This window comes from Cynocephalus volans, chromosome 6 (assembly GCF_027409185.1).
Source record: "Cynocephalus volans isolate mCynVol1 chromosome 6, mCynVol1.pri, whole genome shotgun sequence".
Taxonomy (NCBI): Eukaryota; Metazoa; Chordata; class Mammalia; order Dermoptera; family Cynocephalidae; genus Cynocephalus; species Cynocephalus volans.
The window spans coordinates 103,701,838-103,718,911 of NC_084465.1; positions in this window are offsets into that span (position 1 = coordinate 103,701,838).

Consider the following 17,074-nt stretch of genomic DNA (forward strand, 5'->3'; position numbering starts at 1 on the left):
ATTCACAACTTGTGCATAGGAGAATGTGTCCTCCTGTGACAACCCACTCATAAGAATAGAAAACAGGATAAGAAAATTTTCCTTCAGTCCTTCAATGGGTTCTGTTATCACTGAAGGAATGGAGGGCGAGTTGAATGAGTGAAAGAGTGAATGAATGAATGCATGATCAGGCGAGTTAATGGATGGAAGTCAGCATGTAGCCACTGAGCAAACAACATTGGTGAACCCCTACTGTCACTTTGCTCCAAGCCACCCTAGGTTTTCCCCTGTTCCACTGCAGTAGCCCGTCTTGGTTTGGGTGTCCCCCAAAGCAAGGCCTGATACAGAGACTTGAGCACCCATAGGTTATTTGGGAAGTGACCCCAGGAGGAAGCAGTGAGAGTGTTGGGAGAGTGAGGCAGGGGAGGGAGAAAAGCCCATGAAGGGAGTGTGTTTTGAGCTGGTTACTGCTATGGGCACTTGGAGCTTGCTCTTGCCTGGGACTCTGGAAGAAGCTGTGCAGTAGTTTCAAAGAATGGGAGGCAGGGGTGTTACCCATCAGTGTCTATCTCCTTTTAGTTGAGGCCTGCTCCCGATGTGTCCCCTCCACACTTCTGGGATGTGTGATTCTCCCTGGAGTTGAAAGAGAAGAACATCTCCATGGGATGTCTCATCCCTCACAGCTTGGCTGAAGTCAGGTGGGCTCAGGGGGCAGTGCAAAGCCCCACAAGCCCTTGCTTTAGGCTTCCTCCTGTTCCTCTCTTACCTCTACCCCATGTCATCAGGTCCATTTTCAAACCAGCAGTGCCATGCTTGATCATGTAAACTCCCATCCACCCCTTCTTTAAAATGCTTCAATAGAACCCATTTCTCTTGGGCTAAAGACAAAATTAGTTAAAAGGACCTGCATGGTCTTTTGTGGTCTTGCCCCTGCCCACCTCTCCAGCCTCATGCTGTACCCAGCTTCCTCCCTGTTCTTCACACTCCAGATACACTCGTCATTTTGCAAACTCTCTCCCTTGACATATTCTCCTGCTTCAGGGTCTGTGCACATACTCCTCTTTATGTGCTGAATGTTCTTTGACCTTTTTGCAGATCCTTCCTCTTGCCACACTCTCCATCTGCCTGAGGACCTTTGCACATGCTCCATCCATTGTGCCAAATGCTTCTTGGCCCAGGTAGCTCCTCCTCATCCTTGAGGTGTCAGCTCAAAGATTGTTTACTGAAGAAGTCCTACCTGACCTCCCAGACCAGGTCAGCTTCTGCTGTTATCTGCTCTCATAATTCCTGTACCTCTCCTGTCAGAGCCTAGGAATGGTTGAGATTTTAGAGTTGTCATGTGATCCTTTGATCACATGAGCTCAGTGAAGGTAGGGAGCGTCTATTTTGCTTACCTCTGTTTCCCAGTACATGTCCAGTGCCTGACATATGGTAGGCAGCCGATCACTACTTGTTGAATGTATATGTGAAGCTCTTCTTGCTCCTCCGGGTTCTCATCCTTCCCCATTTGCCTGCATGGCTTAATCTGACCTTGGCGCTGATGTTCCTTAGAAACAGCCTCCTTTGCAAGATGTGTCCCTTAAGCTCTCCTGAGAGTCTGTTTCAGGGTTTGCCCTTCATGTAATAGAAACAACCCAGGTTAAAAAGTTATACAAGCTTAAGTCTCAGTTGTGACACTCAGAAGCTGTGTGACATCGGGCAAGGGACCTGCCCTTTCTGGACATTAGTTTCCTCATCTGTAATATAGCAGCAGTGATTCTGCTCCAGGACTGTTGCAAAGGCCCCATGAGGTGATGCCTGCAGAGCGCAAGGCATGTCACTTGCACGTACAACGTGTCTCTTCCCTTCCAGCCTCCTGCTCCATCTTCCGGTCCCCAGGAGGTAAGGAGAGCAGACCAGGGGGATGTGCTTGGGGATCTTGAAGCGCTGGGTTTTCACCATGCTCTGTTTTCACTCTCTCCCCTTAGCTATCGATTGCTGCAACACCTGCAAATGTTGCTTCTGAAAAAAAAAATCAATAGTCCATTTGCTAACAACTTTCATAGCAGCCTAACACAAGCCATTGCCAGGGGCTCCCCAGGGCTGGGGGACCAGAACCGAAGCCTGGCTCTGGCAGGGGCCACCCGTCTTGGAGGCATGGGAAGCTGATGGGAGCTAGCGAGACTCAGGCTGCTGGTGATGTTTCATCCCAGCTCCTTCTGCCTGGAACTCTTGCCAGCAACAATGAAAGAGCCACAGTAGGAAAACCTGGAATTCATTCAGTCATTCAACAACTATCAGTTGAGTTCCTGCTCTGAACGGGAGTGGATTTGGTGTGAGACAGGATGGGTTTGGATCCTGGATCATTCCTGCCCTGCTGGGTATCTACTGTGTGTGTGCTTGGCATGCAGTAGGTGCCTGCTGGATAGGTTCTGAGAGATGGAATGCGTTTTGGCAAGATTGACAAGGCACTTTGCTTCTCTGAACCTCAGTTCTTTATCTCTGAAATGGGCATAATAATAGTCCGTCCTCTTCCTTGTTAGATGCTGCAAGAGATGTGCTGAGTGGCCACACCACAGACTGTCTACGAGCAGTGGCCTTGAGGATGACGGGCATTTGAAATGCACCCTGACTGGCAGCAGAGAACTATTTCCATCTGGAATTGTATCATACCTTCACTTCATCAGTTCTGCAGCCAGTAATCCAAATTGTTTTCCTCTTTTCTAATTATATCCATTTGCTTTCTCTTTCTTTCGTTACATAAGCTGAGATATTAGACGCATTGGCTATGAAGGTTGAATTCTCTTCTAATTATAAGAAAAATGGCTTTTTCTTTCTTCCATTAGTCCTAATGGGCATTAGCTGCATAAATCTCACAGCTTTGGGGTAAATCTCTAAGCCTCCAGCAGCACTGGTGAAAAGGAAGTTGGCATGTGTCCCTCACCTGGGTGGAGGTTGGTGTTATGGTTTTGGAGTTGGGTAGAACTGAGTTTGAATCCAGTTATGAGATGTTGACCTGGGACAGGCCACTCCACCTTTCTGGTGTTGGTTTCCTCATTTGCAAAATGGACCTAATGGTCCTTAGCACATGGTGTTAATGTGAGGTTTCATGCTGATCTAAGATTATGAGGGCTGGGGATGGATTCTCTTGGTGTGACAGTGGTTTCTCTTGTATCCTCATGTACTGTAGGGTGCATTTTGTTTGTTGGCTTTGTTTTTTGGTGGCTGGCTGGTACAGGGATTGCACCCTGGACCTTGGCATTATCAGCACCATGCTCTAACCAACTGAGCTAACTGGCCAAATGCTTTTTTATGATGCCACCCATCCATGAGAGGAGGGGTCCATTCTCCTGGCCACTCAGATGTGTCCCACGGAGTCTGCTGTGAGGACTGCCAGAAGGACACCAAACAGTTCTATGGCACTATTTTCCTATACTACCCCCACTCCCAGGTGTTTGGATGGGTAAATATGGCAGTGATTTCTGGATCTAACTCATGCCCACAGACTTTCTGTGTCACTCTCCCTAGACCACGGTGTCTCTATGTGCATCTATTTTATACTATAGTGATCATCCCAGAAGAGAAGCTAGACCTTCAAGGACACATCTGAGATGGGCTCTATAGCTCATTTCTCACCTTTAGACTCCCAACAAAACACAAAAGAGAGAGAAGGCTTGGTTCTAATGCCGAGTGGTGGGAAAAGAAAGGGTGGGGAGCTTGGTGGACATACTAGAAGAGAATGCTCTGATAATTCCCACCCATGACCTGTTAACTGTAAGACCACGGGGATGTTACTTAATTTCTCTGTGTTTGAGTTCTTCATTCATGGTCCTATGGAGAATTCCAGGCTTCGCCCCCATTCTCTGGATTTTGAAACAGAGGCAGGAGTAGGGAGGAGGTATCCAGAGCCTCCAGGCAGAGCCCAGGGAGTTTTCACTCTTGGTCCATGGCTACTCATCTCCAACAACATGTCTGAGTCCCTGCAGTGGGAATGTTTGCTGTCACCTGTTGTGGGATCCCAGCCACTACCTTCTGAGTGTGGCCAGAAAGTCCTCAATCAGCCAGGTTCCTGAGAATAGCAGGAGAGAAGAGGTGGTCAGGAATTGGCAGTGGGGATGGAGACAGGAGGAAACTTAGTCCTCCAAGTATTTCCTCTGGTGCCCTCAGGGAGAGAAACTTGGATCCCCTGGAGTTCCATCTCCTGGGCCCAATCTCCAAGAAGCCTGCCTGTCCGAGGCCTCAACTCTGTCTGTAGCTAGACTGGCCAGGTTTGGTGCCCTGCCCTCGGTTACAAAGCTAGTGTGTGTGTGTGTGTGTGTGTGTGTGTGTGTGTGTGTGTATGTGTGTGTGTGTGTGTGTGTGTGTGTGTGTGTAAAGGAGAGAGAGAGGGAGGGAGAGAATGATACACAAATAGGGAAAAGAGAGAATAAGGGAGAGAATAAAGAGAGAAAGAAGCGAAGGGAGAAAGAATGGTAAGAGGAGAGGGTGAAGGGAAAGAGAGAGCTACAGAGAAAGAATATCCCCCTATTTGCTATGTTTTTTTGCCTCCTTCTTCCAGAAAGAGAAGAGACTTGCCCTGTGTCCCACAGCTAGGTTGGGGCAGACTCTGGACCATCTCTTGGCTATGCATCTGGTCTTTTAGCTTCTGGAGGTGGGGCCTGGTCATTGCTATTCTGTTCAGGAGTCTGGATGCTGTCGACTCCTGTGCAAACGATTCCTTCAGATTTGATGAATTGCCCACAAGGCTCCAAGCCACCAGCCAGGCAGACCTGCAGCCTCCTGTATTTGGTTTGGGTTGCAGAGCTCAGGCAATGGGAGGCAGGGATGAGCAGCGGGTGCTATCCTTGCATGCTGCACCATCCGCGCCCGGCTGACCTTTCCCTGTGGCCGCCTGGGAGAGGAAATGAGAATCTAATGATGTGAGACTCTTGGCGGGGGGTTCGTGAGCCTCCTGCTTCTTGTTCATGGGCTGCAGGAAGCCTGTGCCAGATACAGGCAGAGCCTTTAACTGGCCTGGCAGTGAGGAAACCAGCTGCCCTGGAAGAAATGCAACTACCTTCATTCCTTCAGGCTTTGAGGGTTAGAAGCCAGCCCTGTGCTGTGGGAAGAGCAGGGATTTAGAATCAGGCAGATCCTGGGCTCAAATCTCAGTTGTGCCACCTTCCAGCTCTGCATGTCCCTCTCTGAATCCCAATTTCCTCATTTGTCAAATGGGAATGGTCATAGTGAAAGTGTATTTGCTGACATTTATGGAATACTGACTGTTCTAAGCGCTTTAGAATATTAACTCTGTAGGATATTAACCTGTAACAGTTACCTTTTGCTGCGAAACTTAGTGGCTTAAAACATCAGTTGATTCTTATCTCTCAAACTTCTGTGGCACTTCCAACTGACTGGGCTCAGTTGGGCAGCTTTGGCTTGGGGTCTGTCAAGCAGGTGTGGGCCAATTGCAGCTGGAGGTGGGATCATCTGAAGACTTGATGGGGCTGGATGTTCAAGGTGGCTTCGTCACCCATAGGTCTGGCACCGTAGTGCTTTCTGGCTTCTCTTTCCACATGGCGTCCCTTTCCCCAGGCCTCCATGTGACTTGGGCTTCTCACAGTGTAGGAGGTGTATCAGCTTTCTGTTGCTTCTGTAAAAAATTATCAAAACTTTAGCAGCTTAAAAAAATGTCCATTGATTATGTCACTGTTCCACAGGTCAGAAATCCATGCACAGCCTGGCTTGACTGGGTCCCCTGCTGAGAGCCTCCCAAGGCTGACACCATGGGCTGTGTTCCTCTCTGGAGGCTCTGGGGATGAATCTGCTCCCAAGCTCATTCAGGCTGTTGGCTGAGTTCAAATCCTTGTGGTTGTAGGACTGGGGTCCCTGTTTCCACCTGGGGGCTGGTCTTTGCTCCTAGAGGCTGCCCACATTCCTTCTTATACTTTCCACATGGCCCCTCCAGCAACAAGGTGTTGAGTCTCTCTCCTGCTTTGAGTAAGTCCTTCTGCCTCATCTCGTTGCCTCCAGAGAAAGTTCTTGGTTTTTAAGGGCTCATGTAATAGATTGGGCCTACCCAGATGATGCAGGATAATTTAACAATTTTAAGTCTGTAACATCTGTAACATGGGGTAACAACATCAACAATCTCATAAGGTTGTCATGGAGGTTAACTGAGACAGAGTAAGCAGAGCATTAGCTTAGTGCCTGACCTGGAACCAATGTCCAGGGATGGTGGCTCTTGGTCATGGGGAACACCTGCCCCACTCTCCCATCTCCCCTATCTCTGTAGGTCCTCCCCCTCCCCACCAAGTCAGCTCCACCCAGTCCTTCCCATTTCCGTTTAAACATCACCTTCAGTCTAGGCTGCAGCTATCTTTTTTCTGCATAGGGCTTATCTCCTTTTGGAATGTCACACTTTTTGGTGATATTGAACTATCTCTTCTCCTGGGCTGTAAGCTTCAGGAGGGCAGGTCTGTGTCCTTTTGGGTCGCCACCGCATCTCCTGTGCCTAGCTCAACCCTGACCCACAGTGGTCTCCCTCCTTTGACCTCCAATAAATGAGCCTCCATGGATGGGCCTAACTGCCATGAACTCTTAATGAATCACTGAGCTCTTTCTAAGATCCAGAGAGAGAATTATCATTGGGTACACCTGCTATCTCTGAAGATGTTGGCTCCCCCAACCCATCTGTCACAGCTAGTCCTATTTCCCTGGGGAGACTCCTTCAGTGATCTCCTCAAGCTGGAGAGGATGTTCAGTTTTCTGGGGTTGCTCTCGATTGGAATCAACATTCAGTATTCAGGCTCTTGCAGCATCCCGATCCAGGGGAGAGGTACTCCAAATGGTACATGGTAATAAATGTGACAGCTAACAGTAGAGGGCAAGAAGCCAGTTCTGTTCCCCATCCTGGGTAGGAACAATCTCGGAGATGAAGGAGGGATCTTGGCTTAGGGAGAGGAGAGAGAGAAGAGAGGTCTTTTCCATGTCAGTGATGTATCCCTTGTGGAGACCGAGTCCTAAATGGTGAGACACTTGGGTGGGCTTTATTCCCTCACTCCAGTCCTGGGGGGGAGGGAGAGGAGAACATGAGCCAATTGGTGAAGGCTCAGTAGACTCTATGATGCCCTGGGGACTTGCCAGGGACCATCTTTGCTTAATGATTGATGATAATGACAGCAGTTGGAACCCCATGAAAAATTTCATTTGCAAGATCTAGTTTTCTTGAAGTACCTTTGGTAGCACTACACATCAGTGTTTTTTTTTTTTTTTTTTTAATTTTATTTTGTCGATATAAATTGTGGTTGATTATTGTTTCCCCTTACCAAAACCTCCGTCCCTCCTCCCTCTCCTCCCTCCTCCCCAGCAATGTCCTTTCCGTTTGCTTGTTGTATCAACTTCAAGTAATTGTGGTTGTTATAACTTCTTCCCTCCCCCCCTGGATTTTTTTTTTTTTGTGTGTGTGTGTGTGTGTGAATTTATATATTAATTTTTAGCTCCCACCAATAAGTGAGAACATGTGGTATTTCTCTTTCTGTGCCTGACTCGTTTCACTTAATATAATTCTCTCAAGGTCCATCCATGTTGTTGCAAATGGCAGTATTTCATTCATTTTTATAGCTGAGTAGTATTCCATTGTGTAGATGTACCACATTTTCCGTATCCACTCATCCGATGATGGACATTTGGGCTGGTTCCAACTCTTGGCTATTGTAAAGAGTGCTGCAATGAACATTGGGGAACAAGTATACCTTCAACTTGATGATTTCCATTCCTCTGGGTATATTCCCAGCAGTGGGATAGCTGGGTCCTATGGTAGATCTATCTGCAATTGTTTGAGGAACCTCCATACCATTTTCCATAGAGGCTGCACCATTTTGCAGTCCCACCAGCAATGTATGAGGTTCCTTTTTCTCCGCAACCTCGCCAGCATTTATCGTTCTGAGTCTTTTGGATTTTAGCCATCCTAACTGGGGTGAGGTGGTATGTCAGTGTGGTTTTGATTTGCATTTCCCGGATGCTGAGTGATGTTGAGCATTTTTTCATATGTCTGTTGGCCATTTGTATATCTTCCCTAGAGAAATGCCTACTTAGCTCTTTTGCCCATTTTTTAATTGGGTTGCTTGTTTTCTTCTTGTAAAGTTGTTTGAGTTCCTTATATATTCTGGTATTAATCCTTTGTCAGATGTATATTTTGCAAATATTTTCTCCCACTCTGTTGGTTGTCTTTTAACTCTGTTAATTGTTTCTTTTGCTGTGCAGAAGCTTTTTAGTTTGATATAATCCCATTTGTTTATTTTTCCTTTGGTTGCCCGTGCCTTTGGGGTCATATTCATGAAGTCTGTGTCCAGTCCTATTTCCTGAAGTGTTTCTCCTATGTTTTCTTTAAGAAGTTTTATTGTTTCAGGGTGTATATTTAAATCCTTAATCCATTTTGAGTTGATTTTAGTATATGGTGAGAAGTATGGGTCTAGTTTCAATCTCCTGCATGTGGATATCCAGTTATCCCAGCACCATTTGCAGAAGAGGCAGTCCCTTCCCCAGTGAATAGGCTTGGTGCCTTTGCCAAAGATCAGATGGCAGTAAGTGTGTGGGTTGATTTCTGGATTCTCTATTCTGTTCCATTGATCAGTGTGTCTGTTTTTATGCCAGTACCATACTGTTTTGGTTATTATAGCTTTGTAGTATAGCTTAAAGTCGGGTAGTGTTATGCCTCCAGCTTTATTTTTTTTGCTCAGCATTGCTTTGGCTATGTGTGCTCTTTTATTATTCCGTATAAATGTCTGGATAGTTCTTTCCATTTCTGAGAAAAATGTCTTTGGAATTTTGATGGGGATTGAATTGAAGTTGTATATCACTTTGGGTAGTATGGACATTTTCACTATGTTGATTCTTCCAATCCAAGAGCATGGGATATCTTTCCATCTTCTTGTATGCTCTCTAATTTCTCTCAGCAGTGGTTTGTAGTTCTCATTATATTTTTTCACATCCTTGGTTAACTCAATTCCTAAGTATTTTATTTTTTTGGTGGCTATTGTAAATGGGCAGGCTTTCTTGATTTCTCATTCTGCATGTTCACTATTGGAGAAAAGAAATGCCACTGATTTTTGTGTCTTGATTTTGTATCCTGCTACTGTGCTGAAATCATTTATCAATTCCAAGAGTTTTTTTGTAGAGGTTTTAAGCTGTTCAATATATAGGATCATGTCATCTGCAAACAGGGACAGTTTGACTTCATCTTTTCCAATCTGGATGCCCTTTATTTCCTTCTCTTCTCTGATTGCTCTGGCTAGTACTTCCGACACTATGTTGAATAGGAGTGGTGAGAGTGGGCATCCTTGTCTAGTTCCTGTTCTTAAAGGAAAAGCTTTCAGCTTTTCCCCATTCAGGATGATATTGGCAGTGGGTTTGTCGTATATGGCTTTAATTATGTTGAGATACTTTCCCTCTATGCCTAACTTATAGAGGGTCTTTGTCATGAATGAGTGCTGAATTTTATCAAATGCTTTTTCAGCATCTATAGAGATGATCATATGGTCCTTGTGTTTGACTTTATTAATATGGTGTATCACATTTATTGATTTGCGTATGTTGAACCAACCTTGCATCCCTGGGATGAATCCCACTTGATCGTGGTGAATAATTTTACGTATGTGTTGCTGTATTCTGTTTGCTAGTATTTTAGTGAGGATTTTTGAATCTATATTCATCAAGGATATCGGCCTGTAGTTTTCTTTTTGGTTATATGTTTACCTGGTTTTGGTATCAGGATGATGTTTGCTTCATAGAATGAGTTTGGGAGATTTGCGTCCGTTTCAAGCTTTTGGAATAGTTTGTAAAGAATCAGTGTCAATTCCTCTTTGACTGTTTGGTAAAATTCTGCTGTGAATCCATCTGGTCCTGGGCTTTTCTTTGTTGGGAGCCTTCTGATAACAGCTTCAATCTCCTTTATTGTTATTGGTCTGTTCAAATTTTCTGCGTCTTCATGGTTCAGTTTTGGGAGCTTGTGTGTGTCCAGAAATTTATCCATTTCCTCCAGATTTTCAAATTTGTTGGCGTATAGTTGTTTATAGTAGTCTCGAATGATTCCTTGTATTTCAGATGAATCAGTTATAATATTGCCTTTTTTATTTCTAATTTTTGTTATTTGAATCTTCTCTCTTCTTTTTTTTGTTAGCCATGCTAATGGTTTGTCAATTTTATTTATCTTTTCAAAAAACCAACTTTTTGATTCATTGATCTTTTGTATTGTTTTTTGGGTTTCAATTTCATTCAGTTCTGTTCTGATCTTAATGATTTCTTTCCGTCTGCTAACTTTAGGTTTGGATTGTTCTTGTTCTTCTAGTTCTTTAAGGTGAAATGTTAGGTTGTTCACTTGCCATCTTTCCATTCTTCTGAAGTGAGCATTTAATGCAATAAATTTCCCCCTTAGTACTGCTTTTGCAGTATCCCACAGGTTTTGGTATGATGTATCATTATTTTCATTAGTTTCAATAAATTTTTTGATTTCCTGCTTGATTTCTTCTTGGACCCATAGGTCATTAAGTAGAATGCTGTTTAATTTCCATGTGTTTGTATAGTTTCTAGAGTTTCGTTTGTTATTAATTTCTAGTTTTAATCCATTGTGGTCTGAGAAAATACATGGGATAATTCCAATTTTTCTGAATTTATTGAGACTTGATTTGTGACCTAATATGTGATCTATCCTGGAGAATGATCCATGTGCTGATGAGAAGAATGAATATTCTGAGGTTGTTGGGTGGAATGTTCTGTTGATATCGTCCAATTCCAATTGGTCTAGAGTATTGTTTAGATCTTGTGTTTCTCTACTGATTCTTTGCCTCGATGATCTGTTTCATATTGACAGTGGGGTGTTCAGGTCCCCTGCTATTATGGTATTAGTGTCTATTTCCTTCTTTAGGTCTAATAGAGTTTGTTTTATAAATCTGGCTGCTCCAACATTGGGTGCATACATATTTATGATTGTTATGTCTTCTTGATGGATCAGTCCTTTTATCATTAAGTAGTGTCCCTCATTGTCTCTTTTTATGGTTTTTAGTTTAAAGTCTATTTTGTCCGATATAAGAATAGCTACTCCAGCTCATTTTTCTTTTCTGTTTGCATGGTAAATCTTTTCCCATCCTTTTACGGTAAGTAAGAACTCTATGTGAATCTTTATGGGTGAGGTGGGTCTCTTGCAGGCAGCATATAGTTGGGTCCTCCTCTTTGATCCAGTCAGCCAGTCTGTGTCTTTTGATTGGGGAATTTAAGCCTTTTACATTAAGAGTTGTTATTGAAAGGTGTTGATTTATTCCTAGCATTTTATTGGTTGTTTGGTTGTCTTAGGTGTCTTTTGTTCCTTGCTTTCTGATTTACTGTTTGGTTTCTGTGTTTGTTGGTTCCTTAGGTTGTAGATAGCGTTGTTGTTTGTTTGTTTTCTCTTCATGAATGCCATTTTTATTTTACTAGTGGGTTTTGATTTTTCTTGGGTTTTTATGGCAGTGGTAGTTATTTTTCAGGAACCAAACCCAGTACTCCCTTGAGGATTTCTTGTAAGGGTGGTCGTGTGGTAGTGAACTCCCACAGTTTTTGTTTGTCTGAGAAATATACTATTTGCCCTTCATTTCGGACGGATAGCCTTGCAGGGTAGAGTATTGTTGGCCGGCAATCTTTGTCTTTTAGTATTTTGAATATATCATCCGATTCCTTTCTAGCTTTTAGGGTTTGTGATGAAAAGTCTGATGTTAGCCTGATTGGGGCTCCCTTATAGGTGATTTGATGCTTCTCTCTTGCAGGTTTTAAGATTCTCTCTTTGTCTCTGAGTTTTGCCAATTTGACTATAACGTGTCTTGGAGAAGGCCTTTTTGGGTTGAATACGTTTGGAGATCATTGAGCTTCCTGGATCTGAAGATCTGTGATTTTTCCTATACCTGGGAAGTTTTCTGCCACTATTTTGTTGAATATGTTTTCAATGCACTGTCCGTTTTCCTCCCCTCCTGGAATACCCATGACTCGAATATTTGAGCGCTTAAGGTTGTCTGATATCTCTCTCAGATTTTCTTCAATGTCTTTGATTCTTTTTTCTTTTTCTTTTTTGTCTGCTTGTGTTATTTCAAACAGCCCATCTTCAAGTTCAGAGGTTCTCTCTTCAACTTCCACAAGCCTGCTGGTTAAACTCTCCGTTGTGTTTTTTATTTCACTGAATAAACTCTTCAGTTCAGCAAGTTCTGCTACTTTTTTTTCAGGACATTGATTTCCTTGTACGTTTCCTCTTTCAAGTCCTGTATACTTTTCCTTGTTTCATCATGATGTGTAGCTCAGTTTTCTTGTATCTCATTCAGTTTCCTTAGAATTATCACTCGAAATTCCTTGTCATTTATTTCAAGGGCTTCTTGTTCTATAGGATCTAGAGTTTGAGATTTATTAACTTTTGGTGGTGTACTTTCTTGATTTTTTTGTATTTCTGGTATCTTTTTTTTGATGTTTATTCATTGTGGCAGGGGGTTTCACAGTCCACTGGTTTGAGACTATTGACTAACTAAGATGTTGCTGTGGTTGCCAATTTGGTATGGCTACTTCTGTGACTGCTCAGTTGGCCTCTAGTGCCTTGTGTGTGTGGTTGCCTCGGGTCTTGGGCCTCTCCGGGGAGCCACCTCTCTGGTCAGCTTGGACTCTCCTGGGCTGCTGGATCACGGGGCGGTACCACAGGGTGTGTGGTCTCTGCTGAGCTTCCACTTCCCATGCATGACTTCTCCCTGTTCCACACGCTCTGGACCGGGCTGTTGGATCACGCAGTGGCGACCCCACAGGGTGTGTGGTTTCTGTCGAGTCTCTGCCTCCCTAGCCGGATGTCTCCCCACTCTGTGCGCACTGGGCTGGGCTGGGGCATGTCTTCTGCAACCCTCGTCTATCAGCTGGGCCTTCAAGACCCTGGTCCGCACCGCCTCACCCAGGAAGTCTACCAGGTTTCTGCTAGGTGCAGACGACCAGTCGCTCTGGGTGCCTTTGTAGCACTGTGTAGATTTTTCTTGGGACTTATCACCTTCCTCCTGGTATCGCGGTTATTTGTGTACTTGTCTGATCTCCCACACCAGAGCGTGAACTCCTCGGGGGAGGAGCCTGTAGCACACGGTTCACCTTTGAATCCCCCCGGCGCAGACCGAGTCGGGTGCCCGCCCGCAGTCAGCTCTCCGGCAGGTTCAAGCGAACTCGGGAACTCTCCTACCACACTATTCCTAACCAGAAATCAGTTAGGCATTTTTCCAAACTGGTGGCTGCAGAGATGGTATCTGCCTCCCAGTAACAGGAAGTTTACTGGGGGCCGGAGCCCAGGGTGCGGTGGAGTGACAGTCAGCCTAGCCCATACTTCCTTGCCCTCAAGATGCTGGCTGGGGACGCCCCATGCCACCAGCCCCACCAGAGAACCACAGAGGGAGTGGGAGGGTAGGCCGGCCTGCAGGCCCTGGGAAGCCCCATGCCAGGGCAAGCAAGTGGGAAGGCTCAGTGAGGAGCCAAGCTGGGCGAGGAGGACAGGCTTGGCCAAGCCGGGCCGGAGCCGTCACCACCTGAGAAAATGGAGGCAGCCCTGTGGGTCGGTGAGTGGCCCGGTGGGGCAGGTGGAAGCCGGGCAGGTGTCTGCCCCCCCCCCCAAGCAGGGCTGGGCAGAGGGTCACTCATGGGTCTGTGCTGGGTCGGGTGGCTCCCTCTCTGCCTCTACGTCGTCACCGTCCCCGTTCTCGGCTGCTGCCCCCTCGGGCTGCTCACTCGGTCCCGTGGCGCAGCTCGGGCACTCCCAGGAATCTTCTTTTATGCCAGCCTGAAACCTCGAATCCTGAATAGGGCAGCTGGCTGCCTTCAGTGCGGCCCCGGCCTCTGGGATCCTGGCAGCGTCAAGAGCAGCCCCGGCACCATGTTCCCTGTTTAGAGACTCACTTTTGTAGCTAAGAAACAGTTCTTTTCCTGCTCCATACTTCAAAGCTGTTGCCTGTAAATGAGGCAGCCTCTCCTGCCAAGGGGAAAATGGCAGTCAGCCCCCACGACCGGCCACCAGCAGTGGTCCTCCCTTAAGAGATGGCAAGAGGAAGGTCCACAAGTTTCCCGGCTGCCTAAGGCCCAGTGGCTGCCTTTTCCACCTCAGCTATTCCGCGCCAACCGCCGCAGCCACTGCCATCTTAGGATCTGCTGACTAGTCTACACATCAGTGTTTTGAAGCACTATTAGCCCTGGCTGGATCCTGACAAATCAGACCTATCCAGGTGTCCGGGGACACATTCATCCCATTTCCCTATAGGTCAACCTGGGAGACACTCCGGTGTCAAAGTGGTGGCCTTGGAGAGAGGGAAACTGGGATTAGATCCTGGCTCTGCCATTTCTTAGCTGTGTGGCCTTGGACAGGTGACTTCATCTGTCTGAGACTCATCTTCCTCATCTGTAAAATGGGAACAATAACATTACCTGCCGTATAGGGTCATGGTTCAACTAACCTAAACTAAGTGAATGATCGTGCTTGTGGTAGGATTCAAGAAACATTAGATTCTGTGCCTCCTTGGGCCCCTTTGGACCACTCTGCCCTTCTTCACCTGCTCTGGCCCTTGGAGGCTGACCCATATGAACCCCATCTAAGGGCTTCCTTGATCTTTGGTCATGGGTTGGGTGGGGCTGGGGTGTACTGTCAGGAGAAAGGAGATGGGAGAGTGAGGTCGAGATGTTTATTCTCTCTGTGTCCGCCGAAAGGAGATGGGAGAGTGAGGTCGAGATGTTTATTTTCTCTGTGTCAGCCGCATCCCTTGATTGAAGGCCTCAGCTCCTGCCCCACTGCTCTCCCCTCACAGCTCCTCCATCTGCAGATCCTGGTGACCGTCTCCTCCTCCCCATTCAGTCCTAAGGGCCCGAGGACACTGCACTGACCCTCGAGGTTTTCCAATACCCTGCATATTCCCTTGTAAATAGTTCCTTATTCATGTCACCCTATTGGAGTGGCCAGCTAATTTCCTGCTGGGACACTGGCCCATCTAATCCTTCATCCTCCCACTGTGGACGGCCCAGTGAGTCTACTGGAGTTGACGCCAGGTCTTCCTACAACGTGTCCACTGGTGTCCTGGTTGGCTGGACCGAAGGTAATGACAGTTCAATGGAGGCCATGAAATTCCCCACACCAGGGTTACAGACCTTTCCTAAGTAATTGTTGAGCTCTGACTTTGACTAGAACTCCAGGGGGGACATTAGTGGGGGTGTGGGTCCTCTCAGGCTGAGGGTGGTCTGAACTGGCGGCAAAGGGAAATCTGCCTTGCCCCTGCAGGAGGGTCTGACTGCAAGTCAGGCTGTTCCCAGGCGGTGGGAAGGGATGATGCTTACAGCCTAAGGGGCAGTGGCAGGAGTTTTGTATCTGACAGATAAACTCAAACCACCCTCCTCCATTCAGCGCTGGAAGGATCTGATTAATGATGCGTCGAGATGGAAGCATCAGACAGATGATTCCTAACACCCAGTTCTTTGTGACTTGGGCTCCATATGTGACTGCTCACCTCTTTTGTCCTCTTTGTCTTATTTAACAATAAACAGACAAACCAAAACAAAACAAAAAAGCAAAAATGTGATTGTTTAATGTGTCAATTTGACTAGGCTCTAGTAGCCAGTTATACAATCACTAATCGAGGCGTTGCTGTGGAGATATTTTGTAGATGTGGTTAGCATCTACAGTCAGTTGACTTTAAGTCAAAGGTGAGATAATCCTTTCACCTCAACCTACTTCCTGAGATATCAGCTGATAACAGATTCAAACAGAGGTTCTCGAAGAGGGAATCAAGATGGTGGATTAGACGGTCCCCAGTGTCACCCTCTCCCACAATCAACCAGTTTACTACCATTAAAAAGCAACGACAGCCAAACTGGGGCCACTAGAGCTCAGAGGAAGAGGAGGAGAGACCTACAGAGCTCATGAAGGCAGGAGAAGCCATGATGAGAGAATGAAAGAACTGCTCTGACTGTTTCGAGACCCCAACACTTCAAGGCTGGCCCTGGTGAGTACACGGAACAAGAGCTGGCAAAACCCACAGCTATCATGCCCTTCATATGAAGTTGCTTAGAGGCTGCAGGGGAGAGGAAAGCGTTGGTGGCCCCCAGGCCAGCAAGACCACTAACAGAGTTCCTGTGGACTCATATAGGAGTGAGGGGCCACAGACAACTGAAAAAAGGAGCCATTCAGGTGGTGAGTCATCGCAAGGGACCAGCGCATGGCCAGTCCCATGGGAAGTGTTTGAAGTGCAGAGGGTGGGGAAGACAGGCCCACCAGGGGAACACTGGGGCACAGCAAGGACAGCTGATCTGTACCCCTGTCAGCACAGGCCCACTCAGTGGAGACTGGTCAGTAATATAGAATTGCAGAGGATACAGTTTGCTGAAAAGACTCAGGCCCAGACAGAGTTTGTACAGGTGTATTGGACCTCACAAGACCTAGAAGTGCATACAAGGTCAACAATTAAAACCTGAGGTGCACAAAAAGCCTTCCCCAGAGAATCAGCAGCAAAACAGCAATTTAACTCAACCACAGGCTCAAGTGCTGGTCCCCACAGGAAGTTCCTCCATTTTAGAAGTAGGCAAAGGACAACAAATTAGTTCCAGTGCAGAGTTTAAGTGGTGGGAACAGTGAATAATCCAACACAGAACTGAAAGAAAACACAAAAAACCCACAGACCACAGACAAAGTTCTGATATTAGCTAGTAAAGGTCTAACACCACCAAAGAACACCTGTAAAATCTAGAAGGACTGTGGGGAAGCTCCCTGGCTCCCAAGCCAGGGAAGGGGCAAGGCTGAAGGCCCCAGGCACACCCCCTTGATGTCTATATCTGGCCCAGTGATGACCGCTGAGCTGCCACTGGAAGCACCCAGGGCTCCCCTGCCAGAATGAAGGGGGTGCTATGGGCCTCGACCACACCCCCCTCCTTCCTTCCTCCTCCTCCCACCATATTTCCCTCCCCTTCCCCTCCCCCCCAACTGCTCCACAGCATCTTAGAATGTAAAAAATTAAATAAAGTAAATAAATTAAAAAAACCAAAGAAACAAACAGAGGTTCTCCCTCTGGGGTACAAGGGATGTGTAGAATTTTGTGTCTGTTTGCATTTTTCTAGGAAGAGA